Source organism: Arachis ipaensis, chromosome B03 (genome assembly GCF_000816755.2).
Source record: "Arachis ipaensis cultivar K30076 chromosome B03, Araip1.1, whole genome shotgun sequence".
Classification (NCBI taxonomy): domain Eukaryota; kingdom Viridiplantae; phylum Streptophyta; class Magnoliopsida; order Fabales; family Fabaceae; genus Arachis; species Arachis ipaensis.
The window spans coordinates 63,940,872-63,951,522 of record NC_029787.2 but is presented as its reverse complement, the minus strand read 5'-3'; the positions used below and the strand labels follow the sequence as shown (position 1 = coordinate 63,951,522).

The window sequence follows — 10,651 nt, the reverse complement described above, 5'->3', positions numbered from 1 at the left end:
CACAGCAGCAATAGCTGCCAAGAAAGAAAGAAAGAGAGATCTGAGGGGGAGTAGAGGAGAACAAAAGAAGAAAAAAGGCAAGGGAGGCCTCGCCACCGTCGGTCCGCCGCCCTGGAGCTCACCGTCGAGCTGTTTTGCAGCGCCATCCATGGAGCCACGAGCTCGTGTCACCGCCGTTCCGTGGAGCCATCGCCATACCGCCATCCATCTCACGTCGCCGTCGATTTGCCGAACTGTTTCGTGGTGCCGTCTTGTTCCGACCACCACCATCGGGCCGCCGAACCGAGTTAAGAGAGATTGGATCTGGTGGTGCGAGAGAGAGCAATGCTTGTGAGGGAGAGGAGGCGCCGCTGCTTCTGCTGCCTCACCGTCGCCGATTGATGGAGGGGGGAACGCGTGTCTGAGGGAAGCACCAGGAGGGACCACTGCTGTCACCGACGATGCGAGAAAGGGAAGAGCCGCCGCGCTCTACCGCAGCTAGCACCATTGTTTCCTGCGCTGCCGTCGTCCTCTTCACGGAGCCAGCCGCTGCCGAGCTTCCATAGTCGCTGCGTTTCACTGCGGATGAGGGCGTCTCCACCACCGCACCTTGGCCGACGGTACTGCCGAAGGAGGGAGAAGCTGTGCCGCTGTTCTGGCCGCCAGGAGCAGTCTTCTGGCCACCATAAATACTGCTAGAGATGCCGTCACTGGGCTCAGTCACTCTTTCTTGGTTGCGTCGCCGCCTCTGTCGCCGGAAAATGCCACTGCCGTCGCCGGAGAATTCTGTGGGTAAGGGTTTTAAGCTGATTCTCTTTTCCGTTGAGTTTCCAGGAACTTCATCGTCGTTGCGTGTGGTTCAGATCGCCGCTACTGCTTGGGGCTGACTGCCGGGGCTGCCGCCGAACCGATTCGAAGACCGCCGCTGTTTCGGTTCAGCCGTTCCTTCTTCGTTCGGTAAGCATTTTTTATTTGAAATCTCTTTAGATTGTTGTTCTGATAATTTAGGCTGAGGTGTTATGGCGTTATCAGTCGTAGGGTTGTGTATCGATGCTTGCGTGACGTGCTCGGAGTTCGCGACTGCTTCGTTTCGCCAGTTCAGTAAGTATTTATGTTTTGGAATGTCTTGCGTTAGTATTCTAGTATGTTTGGTTATAAACTCTGAGGTTTGGTAACGTAGGTTCGAGTTCTGTATGTCGAATACCATTTCTAAGTTGCTGTGAGTGCTGGGAAAGTGATCAGGGGCATGAGTTTGTGTTTGCTGTTGATTTCGGGTTGAGCTTAAAGGTTTCGTTAGTGCATTTTGGGTTATGGTTCGATGAATCGAGGTAGGGGCTTTCCATAGAAACTAATTTATTTTTAAATTGGAAATTGTTATAAATAGATATAATGTGCGAATTTCATTTCTGGTGATTAAGTGAGTCTTATGAATTGTCTGATTTGTATTGGATGAATATGATTGCTTGTTTGATCGAAATAATGTTTGATTTTGTCCAAAATGGAGGTTTTTGGTTGTTTTGAATTGAAAGGATTTTAGTAATTAAAGTCTGAGTTTTCTTACTGGAAACTGATTTGGTCTTGAATCCCTTGGAAAAAAAAAGTTGATTGGTTTGGTTGGGACCCGAAAAGGGTGGCAAAGTCCAAGTTTTAGGGGAGATGCTGCTGAAATTTCTATAAAATCTGATATTTGGAATGAAACGTTATTTGTTTTTGGATCCAAACGACTTGATTTTTGGTTTAACTTCCACTTTATTTACTCAAATTAAGAAGCTAAAGTTTTAGAGTTTTTTATGAACTTAAGGGAATGAGTTGGTTTATTCTCCCCTGAAGTCTTGCGACTCCGCTGAGGAATTTTTATGACCAGACCTTGATTTAGAAATGAAGGATTTTGAGTCTTTGAAAAGAGATTTTGAATTTGGCCTGGTTTTGAGATTATTTGGAAGTTCTGGAAAGATGTGGAAAGTGGCTCCATTTTGAAAAGTGATTCTTGGCAAGATGTGAATTGAATATGTTTGTTAATTAAAAGTAAATGGGCCAAGAATGAGTTTGAAATAAGTTGTTGAGCCTGATTGATTGTGGATATCATCAAGATTGATGAGTTATTACTTGGTAGGCGTAAGGGCCGGGTTCGTCCCGCTTATGCTGAGAGATTTGATAATTGACGAGATTGTTGATAAGTCGTTTGCACCTGGCAAGGACGGTGGTTAATCCCGCTTGTCGAGGTTGCGGCGCCAGCGTAAGGACGGTGGTTAATCCCGCTTACGTGTAGATGTGAGGTCGGAGGCAAAGTATCCCGCTCACATCCTTTCGGATCACAGGAGTGTGCAGGCACTGACATCCTGGACCGTGTGGCGGGCACGTTATCCCAGAGGCTTCCCATTTATATGTGATCGAAAGGCAACATTCCCATGGAAATGTGTCGGGTTGGCAATTGAACCGACAATGTGATATCACAGCCAGTAGGACAGGCATTCATCATTTGCATCTATGTGATATTGTTTGGGTGTGCATATTATATTTGGTTTGCCTATGTGAATACTTATGTTAACTGCTAACTGTTATACTTGTTGTAATTATTCTTGATTGTGCTTGAACCACATTAATTGTGATTGTGTTTGAATTGATTGGTTTGTGATGAGTTGGTTGCTGATTGAGCTGCTTTTCAGGAGAGTTATGTTTATTTTCTATTTATTCGGTCTTTTTGTATCACCGTAGCTATTATTTTTCCCTCACCTTTATCTTTATGAAGCTTGTAAGAGGGATAGGAAATTATGATATGTATAATTGTAAACTAGTGTTGTGTATATGTATATATATATCTTAAGGTTATATCTGAATTGTATGTGCATGTATGTTTAGGTTTTCACGTTAAAGAGTTATCGTAGTGTTATGCGGTTTTAAGTTTTAAACAGGCTCATATTTTAGTCTTAAATATTATAAAAGTCGTGGTAATACTCGAGCTATCAGAGTGGCGCAGCCAGAAGCGTGACATTTTGATAGTTAGGGTGTTACATTTGTGGTATCAGAGCAGTCTTTCCTGTAGAGCCTGAGGAATGGATTGACTATGCTTCAATTGCATACTCTGAGCGTTTGTCATGTATTAGGTCTTGTCGAATGACGAGAATTAGAGCTTTATGCACATGACGGTCTATTGATTAATGCCATTAATCTTGTATTGCGTAATTCCTGATATTAAGTTTGGCTGGCTTAATACTAGTGAATTACGTATATGAAAGCACTGATGGGTTATCATAGATGATATACGAGTTTTGAGTAAAGTAAATCGTGGGTTTTGGGAACGTTAGAGATGATTTCTCGAGGTTACTCAGTTATGTGCTTTGAATTCTGTTGGATGTCATGTGACTTATTGTTTCTCAATTTATCTTGATGTTCTTATTGTCATTTCTTTTGAGAAGTAGTTTGGTGTTTTCAATCCTATCCTTCTCTTCATATGCATTCTTCTTTGATCCTAAATTGCATATGCCGGTTGAATTTTTTGGTGTATCTGTCCTTCTCTGTTTGGACTCTTTTTCTTGACCTATGTAATTTTTCGACATGAATTTGAACTTGTCTTGATGCAGTCTGCCTTTTTATGTCCTTACTCCTAGTCTTGTTTAAAGAAATGGTAATTCAGTTTTTCTTTTAATTGACTATAATTGTAAACAATTTTCAAACTTTTATAAAATCGCTTTTGATTTGATATACACCTATTTATATGGAACTTTGAAAATTTCTTATGTAATTTAAAAACTATTTATTTCTAGTACCTCACATGTTCTTTTACTAGTTTACGGAACTACACTTGTTTTAAGTACAATTTGACTTTTCAAATAATTTTACTACGGTTCCTATATGTAACTTTATTTGATTATGTACTTAGGTAATTTCCTAAATTCTTAAACGAAAGGATTTTTCTTTCATTTCAGTTAGTTTTCGTTTGACAAATTGACTTTAATTTACATGATACATTATTTACGCATTTGTTATTCTTTTGAAAATATTGGGTTCATATCTTTCCTCTCGAGTATGGGCTAATTCTTTAAGCTTTTGTATCTATGGTTGCGATACTTGATTTTGTTTTTAACTAATCTTTTTCTTTTATGAACACCACCAGTAGTCTCAGTTTTCCTTCTCTTTTGAATTTCCTACTCTTCTAAGTTAGCTTGAATTTGTTTCTATCTAGTGTGTTATTTGTCCTCTTAATTGTCCTTCATTAGTCAAAGGTTCCTTCTTGAAACTTCACTGTTGATTGAGTTGCCTTTCCTGATGAGTGTTGCATTCTTTTGGACCAATGGAAAGCTTGTTTGGTGTCCCATGCTTCGTGGATCTTGTTTGAACTCCCTTGACTTAAGATCCTTTCTTGTTTGTTCTGATTTCTTTTTAAGTACATCTTAAATATTCTAGAATGTTCTTATGTGATGACAATTTCAAGTGTATTCTTAGAGTTTTGATGTGAACTTTTGAAACAAGTTTTGGGGTTCTCTTAAGAAGTCTAAATCAATTCTTCTCGCTTAAATTGCATCCATAGTTATTCTTTAAATTGACAAAGTTGTTTTGAAGTTGGCATGCACTAGTTTAAATGAAGTTTTGAAACCGACTGATAAGCAAACTTTTACCTCGGAGTTTTCTTTTCTAAATAGAGTTTAACTTGTTCTATAACTGCTATAAAAATTTTATACACGCTTGTTTGAATTTAAACTTTGAGAGTTATTGAACACACGTTTGATTTTCTTACAACCTTGCCACAATATCAGTATATGCCTTTATCTGATTGAGTACCTGAATGTCTTTCAGGATTTTCAAAAAAAAAAAATTGTGTCAGCCTTAACCCAATTGACTTTCATTTTTCAAACCCCACCTATTCTGTCTTTTACTTGGAAACTATTTAGACAAAATGAAATTTAGTTTTCTTTTAACCACATTGCAGTTTTGACATGTGTTTCTGTCACCCTTTTTGTGAAATGCGAGTTATATACCTTTCTTTTAGCACATGAGGTGATCTTCTTTCTGTTTTTCATTCCTTATATTCAAATGTATTATGTGTACTAAAACATAAATTTTAAACCTTGAGAGTGTCATCACTAGCTTTAGTTAACTTTCTTCTATGATTTTATACTTGTTACCTCAGCTTGATTTAGTTCCAAACTACTGCCTTGCTTATCCTTTTTGTGTTCCTATCAGTTATCTCTAATTCAAGAGTCTTCCTTGAGGTTGTTAAACTGAATTTCTTTCCAATACTCTTCATCGATTGTACATCCTTGTTTACTTGTAGATTCTGCAGTTCTTTCAGAACTCTTGCGGAGATTATCCTTGTTGTTTGTCCTTCTTTTTCAAAGTCTTTTACCTTTCTGAGTAAACTCGAGAATTGTTTTGATGTCACGTGTGATCTTGAAGTATAGTAATGCGATGCGTTAGTTCTTTAAGACCTGTTTGTGGATACGGAAGGTGAAGCTGTAAGTGTGCAACGTTATGAGAAGTTGTGGGAGTTTTGTTTCTCGTAGAAGGGCTTGCGGATGTTAGGTTTGTGATATGTTATGGAGTTGTGAAATGGTTGGTGGAGTTGGGGAAACTAAAGTTCTGAAGTGGGAACGAGATTTGTCAGCGAACGTTATGCCACTGTTTAAATACCAACATGCTTTGCAGCCTATTACCTCACTAATTACCACTTTGGTTTGTGAACGCCTATCTTGATTTGCACCCTATTTTGGCACCTCAAGTTTTTGTAAAGCCTTGAGATCATATGACCTTGTGCATTGAGCCTATCTTGTAACGTTTGCTTTGCAATCACACTCCTACCTTTGTATCTTTATGCATACGACCATCCAAGTATTTGAAAAACCGTATATATGTTTATATGTTGAGATATTTTTGCTTTTTCCTTAAATGTGTTCAAAGGTGAAATGTTAAGAGATTTTTTTTCGTTTTGTATCAATTTTTGAGGGCGAAAATTTTTTATAAGGTGGGTAGAATGTAAGACCCAGAACTTTTGAAAAGTCTTATTATGATCAAGTCTCAAATCATATGGTTATCTATAGCCTTAATTTCAGAAATTATTTTATTAAAGATAATTAAGGCAAGTTTTGATTTATTGAATTTGAGATAAGTTATGGTTATTATCCAATTTTATAATTATTGGATTATTTTCTATATTTAAATCACAAAGTTGGTGGTTGTGAAATAATAAGGATTTTTATATGATTTTGGACTAAATGATTAATATTTTAAAATATTGATACTACTATTTTGAGAAAATAAAGGATTTAATTATATTATTCCTAATTATTTGATTTGGACTTTTTATTGAAAATAATTTGTGAAATTGATGAGCAAATAGTATTTTCTATATTTACAATTAATGTTGAATTTAATTTGGGTTTCAATTACTATATCATTCCCAATTTTATGTGAAATTACCAAATTACCCCTAACTCTAATTTTCAAAACAAGGAAACCCTAACCCAATAACCCGTTACCCGACCTGGTTCTCTTTTAACCCCACTCAGCCCTTCCCCCCAAACCCAGCTGCAACACACAGCAGCAATAGCTGCCAAGAAAGAAAGAAAGAGAGATCTGAGGGGGAGTAGAGGAGAACAAAAGAAGAAAAAAGGCAAGGGAGGCCTCGCCACCGTCGGTCCGCCGCCCTGGAGCTCATCGTCGAGCTGTTTTATAGCGCCATCCATGGAGCCACGAGCTCGTGTCACCGCCGTTCTGTGGAGCCATCGCCGGACCGCCATCCATCTCACATCGCCGTCGATTTGCCGAACTGCTTCGTGGTGCCGTCTTGTTCCGACCACCGCCATCAGGCCGCCGAACCGAGTTAAGAGAGATTGGATCTGGTGGTGCGAGAGAGAGCAATGCTTGTGAAGGAGAGGAGGCGCCGCTGCTTCTGCTGCCTCACCGTCGCCGATTGATGAAGGGGGGAACGCGTGTCTGAGGGAAGCACCAGGAGGGACCACTGCTGTCGCCGACGATGCCAGAAAGGGAAGAGCCGCCACGCTCTACCGCAGCCAGCACCATTATTTCCTGCGCTGCCGTCGTCCTCTTCACGGAGCCAGCCGCTGCCGAGCTTCCATAGCCGCTGCGTTTCACTGCGGATGAGGGCGTCTCCACGACCGTACCTTGGCCGATGGTACTGCCGAAGGAGGGAGAAGCTGTGCCGCTGTTCTGGCCGCCAGTAGTAGTCTTCTGGCCACCAGAAATACTGCCGGAGATGCCGTCATTGAGCTCAGTCACTCTTTCTTGGTTGCGTCGCCGCCTCTGTCGCCGGAAAATGCCACTGCCGTCGCCGAAGAATTCTGTGAGTAAGGGTTTTAAGCTGATTCTCTTTTCCGTTGAGTTTTCGGGAATTTCATCATCGTTGCGTGTGGTTCAGATCGCCGCTGCTGTTTGGGGCTGACTGCCGGGGCTGCCGCCGAACCGATTCGGAGACCGCCGCTGTTTCGGTTCAGCCGTTCCTTCTTCGTTCGGTAAGCGTTTTTGATTTGAAATCCCTTTAGATTATTGTTCTGATCATTTAGGTTGAGGTGTTGTGGCGTTATCAGTCGTAGGGTTGTGTATCGATGCTTGCGTGACGTGCTCGGAGTTCGCGACTGCTTCGTTTCGCCAGTTCACTAAGTATTTATGTTTTGGAATGTCTTGCGTTTGTATTCTAGTATGTTTGGTTATAAACTCTGAGGTTTGGTAACGTAGGTTCGAGTTCTGTATGTCGAATACCATTTTTAAGTTGCTGTGAGTGCTGGGAAAGTGATCAGGGGTTGAGTTTGTGTTTGCTGTTGATTTCGGGTTGAGCTTAAAGGTTTCGTTAGTGCGTTTTGGGTTATGGTTCGACGAATCGAGGTAGGGGCTTTCCATACAAACTAATTTATTTTTAAATTGGAAATTGTTATAAATAGATATGATGTGTGAATTGCATTTCTAGTGATTAAGTGAGTCTTATGAATTGTCTGATTTGTATTGGATGAATATGATTGCTTGTTTGATCGAAATAATGTTTGATTTTGTCCAAAATGGAGGTTTTTTGTTGTTTTGAATTGAAAGGATTTCAGTAATTAAAGTCTGAGTTTTCTTACTGGAAACTAATTTGGTCTTGAATCCCTTGCAAAAAAAAGTTGATTGGTTTGGTTGGGACCCGAAAAGGGTGGCAAAGTCCAAGTTTTAGGGGAGATCCTGGCAAGGACGGTGGTTAATCCCGCTTGTCGAGGTTGCGGCGCCCGTGTAAGGACGGTGGTTAATCCCGCTTACGTGTAGATGTGAGGTCGGAGGCAAAGTATCCCGCTCACATCCTTTCGGATCACAGGAGTGTGCAGGCACTGACATCCTGGACCGTGTGGCGGGCACGTTATCCCAGAGGGTTCCCATTTATACGTGATCGAAAGGCAAAATTCCCATGGGAATGTGTCGGGTTGGCAATTGAACCGATAATGTGATATCACAGCCAGTAGGACAGGAATTCATCATTTGCATCTATGTGATATTGTTTGGGTGTGCATATTGTATTTGGTTTGCCTATGTGAATACTTATGTTAACTGCTAACTGTTATACTTGTTGTAATTATTCTTGATTGTGCTTGAACCACATTAATTGTGATTGTGTTTGAATTGATTGGTTTGTGATGAGTTGGTTGCTGATTGAGCTGCTTGGGCCGGGGGCCGTGTTGGATTGGATGGGCTTGAGGCCGTGATTGGTATATTGAGTCCTAGTTCTGTATAAAGTATCTGATCGGTTCAGTATAGACTTAATGAACCTATGCTTGGAACGGGATGATCATTTATACCGCATAGGTAACTGCTTTCATGGTTACAGTCTAGGAAAAACTTTTCAGACATTTTCTTTAAGAAAGGAAAAATGTTTTGTTTTAGAATATTTGAGAAATTTAGCAAGTCTTGAAAAAGGAATTTTCTGGATTTCGAATGTGAACCTATGGTTTTTGGAAAGACTCATAAGATGAGCAATGATCACTGAACTCTAAGAATGATCTTATCTTTACGTATCTTGTTATAGCAATTCTGTAATCCTATAGTGAGAACAAGCGAGGACGACGTTCTCACTCCCCTACAGGTTATTCTTTTTCAGGATATGGAAGACGAAGCTTCAGGAGAGTTATGTTTATTTTCTATTTATTCGGTCTTTTTGTATCACCGTAGCTATTATTTTTCCCTCACCTTTATCTTTATGAAGCTTGTAAGAGGGATAGGAAATTATGATATGTATAATTGTAAACTAGTGTTGTGTATATGTATATATATATATATCTTAAGGTTATATCTGAATTGTATGTGCATGTATGTTTAGGTTTTCACGTTAAAGAGTTATCGAAGTGTTATGCGGTTTTAAGTTTTAAATAGGCTCATATTTTAGTCTTAAATATTATAAAATTCGTGGTAATACTCGAGCTATCAGAGTGGCGCAGCCGGAAGCGTGACATTTTGATAGTTAGGGTGTTACACACAGCACCTGTCATTTCTGTACCAGACTAGACATTACCATTCGAACTAATGTGGGATGCCAGTGACCATGCCATTGGTGCAGTATTGGGACCGAGGCATAACAAGCTTCTGCACGTCATTTACTATGCTAGCCGTGTTTTGAATGACACACAGAAAAATTACACAACCACAGAAAAGGAGTAGCTTGCAGTGGTTTATGCCATTGACAAGTTCAGATATTATTTATCTATGTTATTTACTTTTTCATTTCATTTTCCATTGTTATTTTATGTTTTCTTTAGGTTGATGATCACGTGGAGTCATAAAATAGCTGCAGAATTAAAGCAGAATAAAAAACAGCATCAAAAATAGCACACCCTAGAGGACAGACTTACTGGCGTTTAAGAAGCATCAGACTGGCCTTTAACGCCAGAAAGAAGCGTCAAGCTGGCGTTAAACACCAGAAACAGGCTACAGCTTGGTGTTTAACATCAGAAATAAGCACCAAGTTGGCGTTCAACGCCAAGAAAGGGGGAAAAGCTGGCGTTTAACACCAGAAACAAGCAGCAGTCTGGCGTTAAATGACAGGATTGCACTCTAAGGGCATTTTTCACGCCTCAATGGAGCAGGGATGCTATGTCCTTGACTCCTCAGGATCTGTGGACCCCACAGGATCCCCACCTATCCCACCCTCTTTTCCATACTCTCTTCACCACTCACATCCATCCATCATAAATCCCTCATACACACTATCACCCTCCCTTGGCCGAACCCACCACACATCTCCATCTCCTCCTTTCTTTTTTTCTTTTGCTCGAGGACGAGCAAACATTTTAAGTTTGGTGTGGAAAAAGCCCCGCTTTTTAATTTTCCATAACCATATGGCACCTTCCATGAGATTAGAGAAGATCAAAGAGCTATGAGGGAGGAGCAACAAAGGCAAGGAAGAGACATAGAGGAGCTCAAGAGCACCATTGGTTCTTCAAGAGGAAGAAGACGCCACCCTTACTAAGGTGGACCCGTTCCTTAATCTCCTTGTCTATTTATTTTTTCTATTTTCGTTCTCTATACTTTATGTTTATTTATGTTTGTGTCTTTCTTACATGATCATTAGTGTCTAGTGTCTATGCCTTAAAGCTATGAATGTCCTATGAATCCATCACCTTTCTTAAATGAAAAATGTTTTCTGAAAAAGAAAAAGAAGTACATGAATTTCAAATTTTAAAATAGTTTAATTATTTTGATG

The 10,651-nt window shown here is 40.0% G+C and overlaps 1 long non-coding RNA gene across 1 annotated transcript; it reads left to right on the top strand.

Moving 5' to 3' along the window:
• On the top strand, positions 744-9,202 carry LOC110269709. The gene is made up of 3 exons (XR_002358471.1): positions 744-771; positions 7,352-7,445; positions 9,038-9,202. It is a non-coding gene; the product is annotated as an uncharacterized LOC110269709 (long non-coding RNA).